Source organism: Microcaecilia unicolor, chromosome 5 (assembly GCF_901765095.1).
Source record: "Microcaecilia unicolor chromosome 5, aMicUni1.1, whole genome shotgun sequence".
In the NCBI taxonomy this organism is placed as follows: domain Eukaryota; kingdom Metazoa; phylum Chordata; class Amphibia; order Gymnophiona; family Siphonopidae; genus Microcaecilia; species Microcaecilia unicolor.
Window position 1 is genome coordinate 235,134,856 of NC_044035.1, and position 13,546 is coordinate 235,148,401.

General features: G+C 48.6%; 1 protein-coding gene across 1 annotated transcript in view; it reads left to right on the plus strand.

Annotated features, from left to right (window-relative positions):
• The window catches only part of CASQ2 (calsequestrin 2), a 99,186-nt gene that overhangs the window by 34,609 nt on the left and 51,031 nt on the right, over positions 1-13,546 (plus strand). The gene's annotated exons all lie outside the window — the stretch shown is intronic.

Genomic DNA, 13,546 nt, shown 5'->3' on the forward strand with positions numbered 1-13,546 from the left:
ACCATCTTGTTTCAATAATACGGTCGGGACACCGCTTTATGGGGCCGGCCTTGAAGATGGCCGCCCTTATACATGGCCGGCCCCGTTCGATTATGCCCCTCCACGGAACTTTGTAAGTAAGTGTTTTGAAACTACACCTCCATGTACACTGAAAGTGCCACAAATTTCTTTATTGTTGATGTAGAAAGACCCAACACGGGCCATGTTTCGACCTATCGGCCTGTTTCAGGAGTCTGGAACATGGCACAACATTGTCTATGGGTTTGATGGCTTCTCATTCTTATACAACACTGGGATAGGCCCAACAAGACTACAAGGTTGAATTAATTGCAGTCGTCTGTGAACTGAATGGCACTTTGTTCAGCTTTTGGCGACATCTGGATTAGCATTTTGATGGCCGAACGAAGTGCCATTCAGTTCACAGACGACTGCATGGTTTGATTCATGAGGTATATATGCTCTTGCTATAAGAGTGGGTTGATAAGAGGGAAAGGGATGTATTATTTCCTTATTTATCTTTAATCTTGGGATCCTTTTCCTTATTATTATGGATGAATTTTTGTAATATTCCTTTCCCATTATTTAAAATTTAATTATATGGAAATTGATTTTTTCTTTTTGATTGCTTATCGTGGATATTCTTTGAAGCGATGTATTATTGAACTTGCATAATAAAAAAAAATCTGATATGATCTCGGGGTATTTTGCCAAATTACATTGGTTACCGATAGAGGCCACAGTTTTATTTAAGTTTTTTTTTTTTTAATTTTAAAATCCTAGATGGTGTAGTCCCAAATTACACGTTGGATAATATGCAGTTTTCATCTTTGTCCAGGTCTCGACGAATTAACCATAACTCTCAGTTTTCCTTCCACCAAAGGTTTTAACAGATTGAAAATTCACCAATTATTGTTGGCTTATCAGGCTCCTAAATTCTGGCAAGAATTTTCTTCTTGTTTCTCTCAATTTGATTCCTATGTTTTATTTAGGAGGAAGCTTAAGACCCTCCTATTCTGTTCTGTGACAAAAAGGGGCATAATCGAACATTGCTGGTGAAATAGTTCGCCGGCGATCTATTTTGGCAGCGGCGCAACAGCTGGCCGGAACCATATTATCGAAAAAGATGGCCGGCCATCTTTTTTTCCGATAATACGGTTTAGCCCGGCCAAATGCCAGAGTTCGCTGGTTTTGTTTTTCAGCGATAATGGAAAAAAAAATGCCGGCCATCTCAAACCCGGCGAAATCCAAGGCATTTGGTCATGGGAGGAGCTAGCATTTGTAGTGCACTGGTCCCCCTGACATGCCAGGACACCAACCAGGCACTCTAGGGAGCACTTCTAAAAATGATTAAAAAATACAAAAAAAGCTCCCAGGTGCATAGCTCCCTTACCTTGGGTGCTGAGCCCCCCAAATCCCCCCCCAAACCCACTCTCCACAGCTCTACACCATTACCATAGCCCTTATGGGTGAAGGGGGCACCTACATGTGGGTACAGTGGGTTTTGGGGGGGTTGGAGGGCTCAACACTTAGCACCACATGTGTAACAGGTAGGGGGGGATGGACCTGGGTCTGCCTGCCTGGAGTGCACTGCACCCATTAAAAACTGCTCCAGGGACTTGCATACTGCTGTCAGGGAGCTGGGTATGACATTTGAGGCTGGCATACAGGCTGGTAAAAAAAGATTTAGTGTGGGAGGGGGTTGGTGACCACTGGGGGACTACGGGGAGGTCATCCCCCATTCCCTCCAGTGGTCATCTGGTCAGTTGGGGCACCTTTTTGAGGCTTGGTCGTGAAAATAAAAGGACCAAGTAAACCCGGCGAAATACTGCTTAACACCGCATTTTTTTCCATTATCCGCAAAAGCCAGCCATCTGGTAGCCACGCCCATGCCCGCCCATGTCCCGCCTTCGCTACGCCGCCGACATGCCCCCTTGAACTTTTGTCGGCGAGGCGACAGGAAAGCGGCGATGCTGTCAAAAAAAACGCTTTTGATTATACCGATTTTGCCGCTTTTGAGAGATCGCCGGCCATCTCCCGATTTATATCGGAAAATGGCCAGCGATCACTTTCGAAAATAAGCCTGTTATATTCCACTTATATAGCAATTCAAACCAGATTACAAAAAATATAACACATTCTTAGCTGGAAGGAATTACATCAAAATAGAGAAACAGATACAATTCAAATTCACTAAGACATATAGGGCCCTGTTTACTAAGCTGCGTTATAGGCACGCTGGCGTTTGTAGTGCGTGCTAATGCACTATTCCTATAGGTGTCTCTAGCATTAGCATGCGCTAAAAATGCTAGCACACCTTAGTAAACAGGGCCCATAAACTTGTTTATAGAACGAAAATAAATATGTTTTAAGCAGTGGCGTACCGAGAGCGGGGCGGTGGGGGCGGTCTGCCCCGGGTGCACGCTACTGGAGGGGTGCAGAAAGCAGCCATGCAGCTGTGGGCTCCGCTGGTTCCCTGCTCCCTCTGCCCTAGAACAAATTCCTGTTCCGGGGCAGAGGGAGCAGGGAACCAGAGGAACCCAGCAGGTAAGAATGCACCCGGGGGGGGGGGGGGGCTTGGGTGATAAGCCAGGAGGGGTGCCTATGAGCCGAGGGTGTCGTGCTGCACCCAGGGGGGGACAGACGCTGCTGCACCCAGTGGGGGGGGGGGGTGAACAGCGGCGATCTGCCCCTGGGTGGCAGCCGACCAAGGATCGCCACTGGTTTTAAGAACTTTTTTTTTTTTTTTTTTTTATATCATTTTTATTGATGGTCATAAGTTTACAAGTGATAATGAAGTGAAGAAATGCATTACATTGCAAGTATATTTCAAACAACTTAACAAACATCCAACTTATTCAAACTGGCCATCCATAATTTTGTTCTTTCCCGCCTTATTCCTTCTAACTCCCCTCCTTCCCACCCCCCTCCCACCCTCCCTCCCGTGAGCATCACCCATTCAGGATTCTACTGCGAGCCGTGGGGGTCAAGGTATCCCAGAACAGTAACCAACATTGTAATAGTCTATCTCCCCGTGGGGATGCTAAGTCATTCACCTCCCTACGTTCCAGGGCACCCAGGGAGATCATAAGGGATCGCCATCTTGACACAGAAGGTGGCTCTGCTGAAATCCAGTTCAGTAGGATCGTTTTCTTTCCCATAGCAACCGCCCTTCGGAGGAAAGGCAGCATACCCCTTCTCCGGTTCCCCCTCACTCTGTATTTGTCGAACAATAAAGCGGGAAAGGGGTACCATGTCAACTCCCAAACAGTTGAGACAAAGGCACAGAGTTGAACCCAGAAAGCACGGACCGGGGGACACAACCAGAACATATGTCCCAAGTGTGCTCCAGGTCTCGCACACCTGGGGCAATCATCCAAGGGACGCAGGGCAGCCCTGAACGCCCTGTGTGGTGAAATGTAGAGCCTCATCGTAAATTTATACTGGGATTCCCGTAGTGTCACATCTCTGAAGGTCCTATATCCGATAACCAGATTAGTTTGTACCATTGCACCAGTAATAGGACAACCCAAATCTCCAGTCCAAGCCCTGGCAATCTGATCATATGTTATCTCCGGGCAGAGTTCTTTAATTTTAAAATGGTAGAATTTAAGAGGAACCAAAAGCTGCGCCTCCAGGTCAAGCAAATCTGTGAGTTGCCTCCGTCTCTGCGAGGTCAAAGAGACTCGAGGGAGGGAGGCAATGTAATGACTCAGTTGTAGATAAGAAAAAGTGGCCTGTACCGGGAGTCCAGCAGTCTCACATAAGTCTTTAAAGGACCTACATTTTCCTTCTTTTGTTAGCACCTGGAACAAAAAAACTGTCCCCCCCTCTCTCCATTTCCGGAAGGTCACAGTATCCGTGCCCGCTGGGAAATCTGCGTTTCCTCCAATCGGCAGGAAGGGGGAGGAGTGGCACTCAAAGTCCCCAGCTTTGCACAACCATCGCCATGTCCGTCTTAGTGGCATAAAGATAGGAGAACATCCTTTAGCAGTAGGTGCTTTGCCTGCTGGCGCATGTAGCCAATAACTAAAATGGCACCTGCTCACCATTATGGTTTCAGTGATGGGAAATGAAAAATAGGACGTTCCCCTGAACCAGTCTGCAATGTGTCTCATACAACCCGCCACAGACATACGCTGTATACTATGAACCCCAAGCCCTCCTTTAGGTATTGGAAGATATGTCTGTTTTTGTGTGACCCTGGGCCTTTTCCCTTTCCAGAGATATCTAGCAAGTAGTCTGTGCAATTTCCGTTCATCTTTATATAGGAAGAAAAGGGACAACACCTGAACCACATATAACCATTTAGGGACCAAAATCATATTGTACAGAGCCACCCGTCCCCACAAAGACAAGGGGAGGCGCTGCCACATTTCTAAGGTGTGTCGTGTCTCCCTCCACAAGGGGGCTAGATTAATTCTGTAAAGTTGTGTTAATGAAGTTGGTATTCTAATCCCCAGATAGACCAAATAATCCGTGGTCCACTTCAACGGGAACCTTCCCTCCCAGCGCTCCCGCACCAAAAGAGGTATTGGCAGCGCCTCAGATTTCTGTGAGTTAAGTTGAAAACCCGAATAGTATCCAAACTCTGCTATGTGGTCTAAAGCTATTGGCAGCGATGTTTGGGGGTGTGTCAACACTAAAAGAATATCGTCCGCGTAGGCTAGTACTTTGATATGGAGATGTGGCAACTGAACTCCCTGTACCTCTGGATCTTTTATGATGTTACGGAGCAAGGGTTCTAGATAAATCAAAAATAAAAGTGGGGATAGGGGGCAGCCCTGTCTAGTGCCCCGTCTTACCAAAAAACGCGGAGTGCACATTCCGTTCACGAGGACCCGGGCCCCAGGGTCAGTATATAAGGTATCAATTGCATGCAAGTACCACCCGGACAGCCCCACGTATCTGAGTATTTGAAAAAGGTAGTCCCAGTTCACTTGGTCAAATGCCTTAGTAGCATCCAGGCCCGCCAGCAACAGTGGGTGATTCGTGGCCTCAGCTTGCGCTACAGCCAACAAGGCCCTACGTACATTTAGACCTGGGTGTCTCCCCCGTACGAATCCCACCTGGTGGTCTCCCACTAAAGTCGGGAGATGTACAGCCAATCTATCAGCAAGGATCTTAGCTAAAATTTTTACATCAACATTGAGAAGGGAAATTGGTCGATAAGACCCCGGCTGATCTGTCGGCTTACCCGGTTTAGGGATTAAGACAATTAAGGCTTCATTCGATTCCCTGGGTAGTCTCCCCACCTCCACCGCTGCATCAAGGTGAAGAGTCAGGGGAACACTCAGTTGAGTCGACAGTAATTTGTAGTATTCTGTAGAGAATCCGTCCAGGCCCGGAGTTTTACCCAAAGATAAACCTCTGATCGTTTGTTGAACTTCTCGAGCCTGGAGGGGGGCATTCAATTGGTCTCTGATGATGGGGGACAGCACTGGGAGTCCTGCATCTCTCAAGTATTCCTCTAATTGTGGTCCACCCTGCTGCGCCTCTGGTTGGTACATTCGAGAAAAATAATCCCGAAATATAGTCAGTATGTCTTTAGGGCAGGATTTACGAGAGCCATCAGGCGCCAACATTGTAGGGATAAATGTCCTGTCTGACCAGGCTTTGGCAACTTTAGCTAGCAGTTTCCCAGGTCTGTTGCCCAATTTGTAATATTGATATCTACGACTAAAGGCCTGCTTCTTGGCACGTTCGTGTAGTAATGAATCTAGGGCCACCTGTGCCGCAATCACATTATCGTAGTTGGTCTGGGTTCGACAGCGCATGTGTGCACGTTTGGCTTGTTGATATTTCCGCTCCAGCGTAATTATTCCTTGGGAGATCTTTTTGTGTCTTGCACTTAAGTAGCTAATAATTTCCCCTCTCATGACCGCTTTAGAAGTTTCCCAGAATAATGTCGGGTTATCCTTATGAGCCACATTATCAGACTCAAACAGGTTCCATTTTTGTACTAGAAATTTACCAAAATCTCTGTCCCCAGCTAAATAGGATGGGAACCTCCAAGATTTAAATCTATCTACGGCGTGTCCCAGAGCCATATCAGCCCAAACTGGAGTGTGATCTGAGATCGCCATAGGTGCCATGTCCGTCTTAATTACCCGGGAAAAAAGTGATGTAGAGACTAAGAGGTAGTCTATACGGGACCAGGTCTTATGGGCTTTCGAGAGGTGTGTATAGTCCCGCCTCTGAGGGAATAATAACCTCCAAGGGTCCACTAGGTCCATCATTTTACACAGATAAGGCAATCCTTTACTACGGAGAAGTGCACACCATGCCCCAACCGTCGAGCGGTCAATTTCCGGGTCAAGTACTTGGTTGAAATCTCCCGCTACAATCCAAGGGGCCGTGTCATATTTAAGGCCTAGATTTATCAAAGTCTGAAAAAAATCTGCATCATAAACATTTGGGCCGTATATAGCACATAGATAATACTCCTGTCCCATAATGTTAAGATGGAGCAAAACATATCTTCCCTTTGGGTCTTTTCCTATTAACTTAGAAGTACACGGGAGCCCTCTCCTAATCAGAATGGCCACTCCTCCCCGTCTGGCCCCAGAGGAGGAGTAATAACACTCCCCCACCCACTGTTGGCGCAGCTTCTGGTGTTCCTCGTCAGAGAGTTTAGTCTCCTGTAGGCAGACTATGGAAGCCTTTAGGCGGTTTAAGTGTGTTAAGATTTTTGATCTCTTGATCGGGGAGGTGATCCCAGCTACATTCCAGGTCACCAATCGCAAAGGTGCAGTCAGCATAATCCCCTCAAAATGGCCAAATTAACATGTAACAAAACCAAATCGGTGCCTTGGTTGCCCAGCCTCAACCAAAGGCCGTTTCTCCACCATCCAATTATTACATCAAATACCATTTGGTTATACAAATTTCCACGTATTCTCACAGCCCGCCATTTTGTTCCTGCATCATTCCGCTCGCCTCTACCCCTAAACCCACCCTCCCCACCCCCCCACTCCCTCCCCCCCCACTGCCCTCCCCCCATCTTCCCCCCATTACCCATCTAGCCTGTCTAACCAACCTCACTCCTCCTTAGTGAGTGTATGAGGCAGAGGTCTAGATGCCAAAGGGACCCCACCCTTTGTGCAAGTTAAGAATGTTCTAGAAATGTCTCACATGTCTCCAAAATCTGCAAGTGTCGTGGCACAGGACACTGAAGTGTCTTCCCCGTCCAGCCCATTCTTCAACCGTTCTGCTGTGTGTCTCCGGTCTGCCATTTTGTTCACCAACCATTCAAACTCACTCTTAGTCCACAAGCAGTTGATCGGCATTAGTAATCCAACAGGAACTTTTTGGAACTGAGTCAAATTAGAAGTTCAACTAGCAATCACCAACCAAAAACTCTGTCAACATTCCGGCATGGTTTGGTAACCGGCCATCGATTAAATTAGTGATCTCCCCCAGAGTCAGGTCTGGTAACGTTCCAACCAGGCCACCGCGTCTTCCGGGCTAGTATAAGCTGTCCAGGTTCCATTCTCCAAAATCTTCAACGTTGCTGGGTATTGCAAAGTAAACTTGATCTTGTTTCCCACCAAACGGGTACAAACTGTAGAAAAAGCTCGCCTTTGTGCTGCTAAGGCCGCGGAGTAATCCTGAAAGATACGAATTAAAGTTCCATCATATTTTGTAGTTTCCCTACAGCTTTTATAACATCGCAATATTGCAGCTTTTTGGGCATAGCAGTGAAATTTTGCTATCACCACTCTGGGCTTCAAATCTCTGGTAGGTCTGGGCCCCACGCGATGTGCACGTTCAATTCGGATCGCTCGGCCTTCACCCGCCTCCGGGAAGTTCGCTTGCAGCCATGTCTCTAGTGTTTGTTTTAAATCTTTATCTGCCAAAGATTCTGCGAACCCCACAAATCTGAGGTTATCGCGGCGCGAGCGATTTTCCAAGTCTTCTACTCGCTGTGCATTCTCCTGGATAAGGCGTTGTAATCTTTCAATCTCCCCCGAGTTGGTTTGCTGCCCGTCTTCCACCTCCGCAACCCGGGCTTCCAGCTCCCCCGTGCGACGCGACAGTTCTGTGGTAAGCGCCGACAAGCCTGTTATCTGGGCAGAAAGTTGTTCAAACTGAGGGGCCAGCGCTCCCACTACTGCCTCTGTAAGTTCTGGGAGCGTAAAATCAGAAGCCGGGCGGGAGGGTGAGTTCGCCGGCGAGGCGGTCGCCATCTTGGTTTCGCCGAGTCTCAGTTTATCTTCCTTTTTCTTTATGTTTTTCCCGGTTTGCGCCATCGCCGATCGCGTCAAATATTTGTCCATGCGTTGGGGAAGCAAGTTCTTCCTAAATCATCAGTTTTTGATGACTAAGACGCCGTTAAAACCTCGATTTTCGGGCAGGGCTCCCAGCAGCAGAGACTACCACGTCTTTCCCTGCTCACCGCATCACGTGACCCCCCCTTTAAGAACTTTTTTAAACAAAAAATAAGGCGTCCACATTCTTGCACGCTGAAATGAAAAAGAACATTCCCACAATGATTTCTGATTCATCCCTCTAACTGAGGGGAGATCTAGCAATAATGTCTTCGAACTTCTAAAGCCAGATCTATTTTTTAAAAATAGGAGTAGATCTCCAATCATACCTGAATTTAATCCATAAAAACATTTATAAGTCAAACAGGCAATTTTAAGTTTGTTTTGCTTAAATAATTTAGAGTTATTGTTTGTTTGTCTGCCCTCTCTCCCTGCCCCTTCCATCCACCATCTGCCCATCTGCCCTCTCTCTCTCTCCCCCTTCCACATAGGCGTAGTTTGACTGTTTTATTTGGGGGGGCAAAGGATGGGGCGGAGCATATTAGCATATTCATTTGCATATATACATATGCAAATGAATATGCTAATATGGAGGAAGGAAGGAAGGGAAAAAAAGCTGGCTTTTTTTGGGAATAACCATAATGAATATGTATGAGATATCAAGCCAGCTCTTTCTCCCTTCCTTCTTTCCTTCTTCCACTCCAGTAGTATTTCCCCACCCCTTTTCCCATACCATGCCAGTGTTGACCTTAGAAATGCATAAGCTCTATATGTAGATCCTTCAAGAGGTAGTGTGTCATGATTTAGGCTCTACACCCTTTCTGATGTTTTGGTGCCACCTCAGTAAAGCCAACACACAATCTCTCCACTGCAACACACTATACACAAACTTGTGCAAAAACACACTCATAACCTTACTAAACCATAACAGCACTAATTCCAAGGACAGGACGAGCTGCAACCTTATGCGTGAAAAGGCAGAACTGTAATTACACCAGGCTCTAAAACACCAATACACTACCTCGTGAAAAACACATGACACAACAGACATGACACAAGGAACTAGGAAGCAAAAAATATGAAGGCAAAATACTGAACTGGAAAGTTAACTCAAGAAGTCAGACTCAGCATGCAGCAATACCAGAAAAATTGAAACTTACATGCAAAATTTCACAGAAAGCTGACATATTCCAATTAATAAATTCTGAATAAAATACTTTTTTCTACCTTTGTTGTCTGATCATTTAGTTTTTCTATTCGCTTTGGTCCCAGTGTCTTCTGTTTTATGCAGTGTCTTCTTTCCATTTGATATTCCATTTAATAGATTCAAAATAAAATACTTTTTTGTACCTTTGTTGTCTGGACATTTTACTGTTCAATCATGCTGGTTCCAGTTTCCTCTTTTCCTGTCTTTCTGCTAATTCTCCTTCAACTGCTTGCTGTCCATTTGTCTTTTCTCTTCTCTCCTGTCTTATTCCATTCCTTCACTACACCTACCTTTGACACATTATTTCTTTTTTAGCTCTTTCCTCTCTGTTTTGTTTCTTACTGCCTCTCTGATCACTTAAATTTCACCCTCGTCCTCATCCTTCTCCTTTTTAGTTTTCAGCTATCAAATTCCATTTCTTTCTCTCACCCACTAGCTGCCCCATTCCTCTTCTCAGTCCTTCCTCCAACCTTTCATTTCCTTTCATCTTTAATCAACTCTCCCTTACCACATTTCTGCCCCCCCCCCCCACCCCATCACTATCATCCTCTCATTTGTTTCCTTCCCACCTCCCCTTTGGCCTCTCCCAAATAGTTCCACCATTTGCAGCATCTTCCTCCCTCCAACCTTCTAGCCCAGCACGCCTGCTCCCTTTCTCCCATTGTAGCCTAATATCTCCCTGTCCCTTCCACACACACACCCACACCCCAGCATCTTCCAGCCCCCACTTCCCTGTGGTCCAGCATTTCTTCCTCTCTCTCTCTCTTCCCTCCCTCCAATTGTCCAGCATTTCTCCCTCACTCCCTTCTGTCCCTGGATCCACAATCTCCCTCTTTTTCTCTTTCCCCTCTAGTGTATATCTATCCCTCCCTCTCATCCATCCCCATGTACAACCTCTCTTCCCTCCTTCTTCTCTCTCACTGCCCACATCACTCTCAGTATCTCCCTTCCTTGCACCCTGGGCCCAACATCTATCTCTTTCGTTCTCTTCCTTCCCCTTTTAGCATCTCTCCCATCCCCATACAGCATCTCTCTCTGTCTCCCTCCCTCCCACTTCCATGTTCCAACATTTCCCCTTTTCTCTTGCTGTCCCTCCCTCCTCCTCCACATCCAGTATTATTTCTCCCTCTCTCTCCCCCATGCATCTCCCCCCACAAACATTCCCCACCTCTCTCGCTCACCTCTACCTAGCATTACCCCATCACCTCAACAGTGACTGTCTCTCCCTGTCTCCCTTCCACCAGCCAGCATGCTGCCTCGCTCTTCCCCGCCGGCGCTGCCTCAGTCCCTGACTCCCTGCAGCATTTTTGTCTTCACCCGTCCTGTACCCGTCGCCGTCAGCGCTGCCATTCATTCTCACAGGCAGCCTCGTTCCCGCTCCCCTTTGCCGCGTCCACTCCTCCGACCGGCTCTCTCTGATGCACTTCCTGTTAAACAGAAAGTGCATCAGAGAGAGCCGGAGGATGCGGCAAAGGGGAGTGGGAACGAGGCTGCCTGTGAGAATGAATGGCAGCGCTGACGGCGACGGGTACAGGACGGGTGAAGACAAAAATGCTGCAGGGAGTCAGAGACCGAGGCAGCGCCGGCGGGGAAAACACAATTAAGCCCCGCCAGTTCGCCGGTGCGACTCGTTTGGGGGGGCAATGCCCCCCCTCGCCCCCCTCAATCTACGCCCATGCCCTTCCATCCACTGTCTGCCCTTTCTCTCTGCCCCTTCAATCCACCATTTGCCCTCCCTCTCCCATCCATCCAGGGTCTACCCCCTCTCTCTCTCTGCCCCCTCTTTTGGCCCCCAGTTTCAGCCCCACTATCCCACCAGTCCCCAGTTTCAGCCCCAGCCATTTTCTCCCACCAGTCCCAAGCTTCAGCCCCCAGCCACTTCTCCCTGTCCCTTTTTCAGCCCCCAGTCCCCACAGTTTCAACCCCAGTCCCTTTTCAGCCCCCAGTTCCAGTACTAGCTCCCTTATCCAGTGGTGTGCTGGTAAATGTTTAACAACAGGCTCTCTCCCCGGTCCCCCTCTGCGCGCCCCCTGTCCCCCTCTGCGCCCCCTGTCCCCCTCTGCACCCCCTCCCCCCCAAATTGCACAACTGGCTATAACCAGGGAGCGAGCCGGGGGGGTGGCAATGCATTCCTCCAGGAAAAAAAAATTAAATGATCCCAGGTTCCAATCTAATTCATGTTTAATGTGCGATAAAATGCCATAAATGCCGTAAATAAATATAAACTTTTAATGTTGAGCACCTGATTCTCAAAGTGAACATATTCCAAACACTATAATGAAAATAAAATGATTTTTTTTCTACCTTTTTTGTCTGGTGACTGTTTTTCTGATCATGCTGGCCCAGTATCCAATTCTGCTGCTATCTGTCCTCTTAACTCCATTTCCAGGGCTTCCTTTCCTTTCTTCTTCATTTCTGGTCCTCAGCTTCTGCCTATTTTCTTCATCCATGTGCTTTTCTCCTCTCTTCCTTTCCCCTCAACTCATCTCCTTCCTCACTCTTCCCTCCCCTCCATCTATGTCCAGCATTTCTTCTCTCTCCCCTCCTCTCCCCTGCCCTCCATCCACCCATGTCCAGGGACCCTTCTCTCCCCCTGCCCTGCATGCACCCATAACCAGCGACCCTCCTCTCCCATGCCCTCCATGGGCCCCTGGGATCACTCTCTCTGCTATCTACTTCTACTTCCAAAAGCTCAAAGTCAATAATGAGCCTGCAGCAGTTAGCACTTTTTTTTTAAACACTGACCATCTGATATTCAGTCGGGACCTGTTAAGAGTATCTGGCTGGGTCCCAACATCCCCCTCCCCCAAGATTCCAATCTCCCTCTCTCCCACACCCAGAAACATCATGAAAACCCCTTCTAATCCCCCCACCCTCCAAACATCACAAAAATCCCTTCCAATTCCTCCACCCAACTTCCCCCCCCCCCCCCCGGGTCCCAACGTCCCCCTCCCCCAAGATTCCAACCTCCCTCTCTCCCACACCCAGAAACATCATGCAAACCCCTTCTAATCCCCCCTACCCTCCAAACGTCACAAAAATCCATTCCAATTCCTCCACCCAACTTCCCCCCCCCCCCCGGGTCCCAACGTCCCCCTCCCCCAAGATTCCAATCTTCCTCTCTCTCACACCCAGAAACATCATGAAAACCCCTTCTAATCCCCCCTACCCTCCAAACGTCACAAAAATCCCTTCCAATTCCTCCACCCAACTTCCCCCCCCCCCCCAACATAGACAGCACCCTCACTCTCACCCCAAGTATGCTTCGGGTCTACCTGCCTCGTCCTTCTAATTCTTCGGGGCAGGCAGTCTTGCCTGCCCGCTGCCAGCTGACTCTCCCCCGCTGCCGATTCGCGTTTCAAAATGGCCACCAAGACTTCAGCAGAAGTCTTGCGAGGCCGCCTCTGGAAGTCTCGGCGGCCATTTTTAAAGCACGAATTGGCAGTGGGGGAGAGTGAGCTGGCAGCGGGCAGGCAAGACTGCCTGCCCCAAAGAATTCGAAGAACAAGGCGTCGGTGAGGATCCAGAGGGAGGGAGGAGAGCCAGAGCCGGCTCACTATATTTAACAACCGGCTCGCAAGTCGGTTGAAAGATTAACAACCGGCTCTTGCGAGCCGGTGCGAGCTGGCTCCAGCACACCACTGCCCTTATCCCAACTACCCTCCTTTTCAGCCCCTAGTTCCAGTCCCCTTCATCCACATGCCTTGCATTAGGGCCCCCCTTTTCAGCCCAGACCCATTCTCCCACCTGCCCCAGGCATGGCCCCATTCTCCCTCCTGCACACTTCTCAGACCCCAATTCCAGCTCCAGGCCTCTTTTCCCATCTGAGCTCCCCCTCCCAGACCCAGTCCCCTTCTCCCATCTGAGCCCCCCCAGTCCCAGTCCCCTTCTCCCATCTGAGCACCTCCCCACCCAGTCCTAGTCCCAGTCCCCTTCTTCCATCTGATCCCACCCAGACCCAGTCCCCTTCTCCCATCTGAGCCCCCCCAGACCCAGTCCCCTTCTCCCATTTGAGCCCCCCTCCCCAACCCAGGCCCCACCTGCCCACCAACTCCATCGACAGACGACCCTC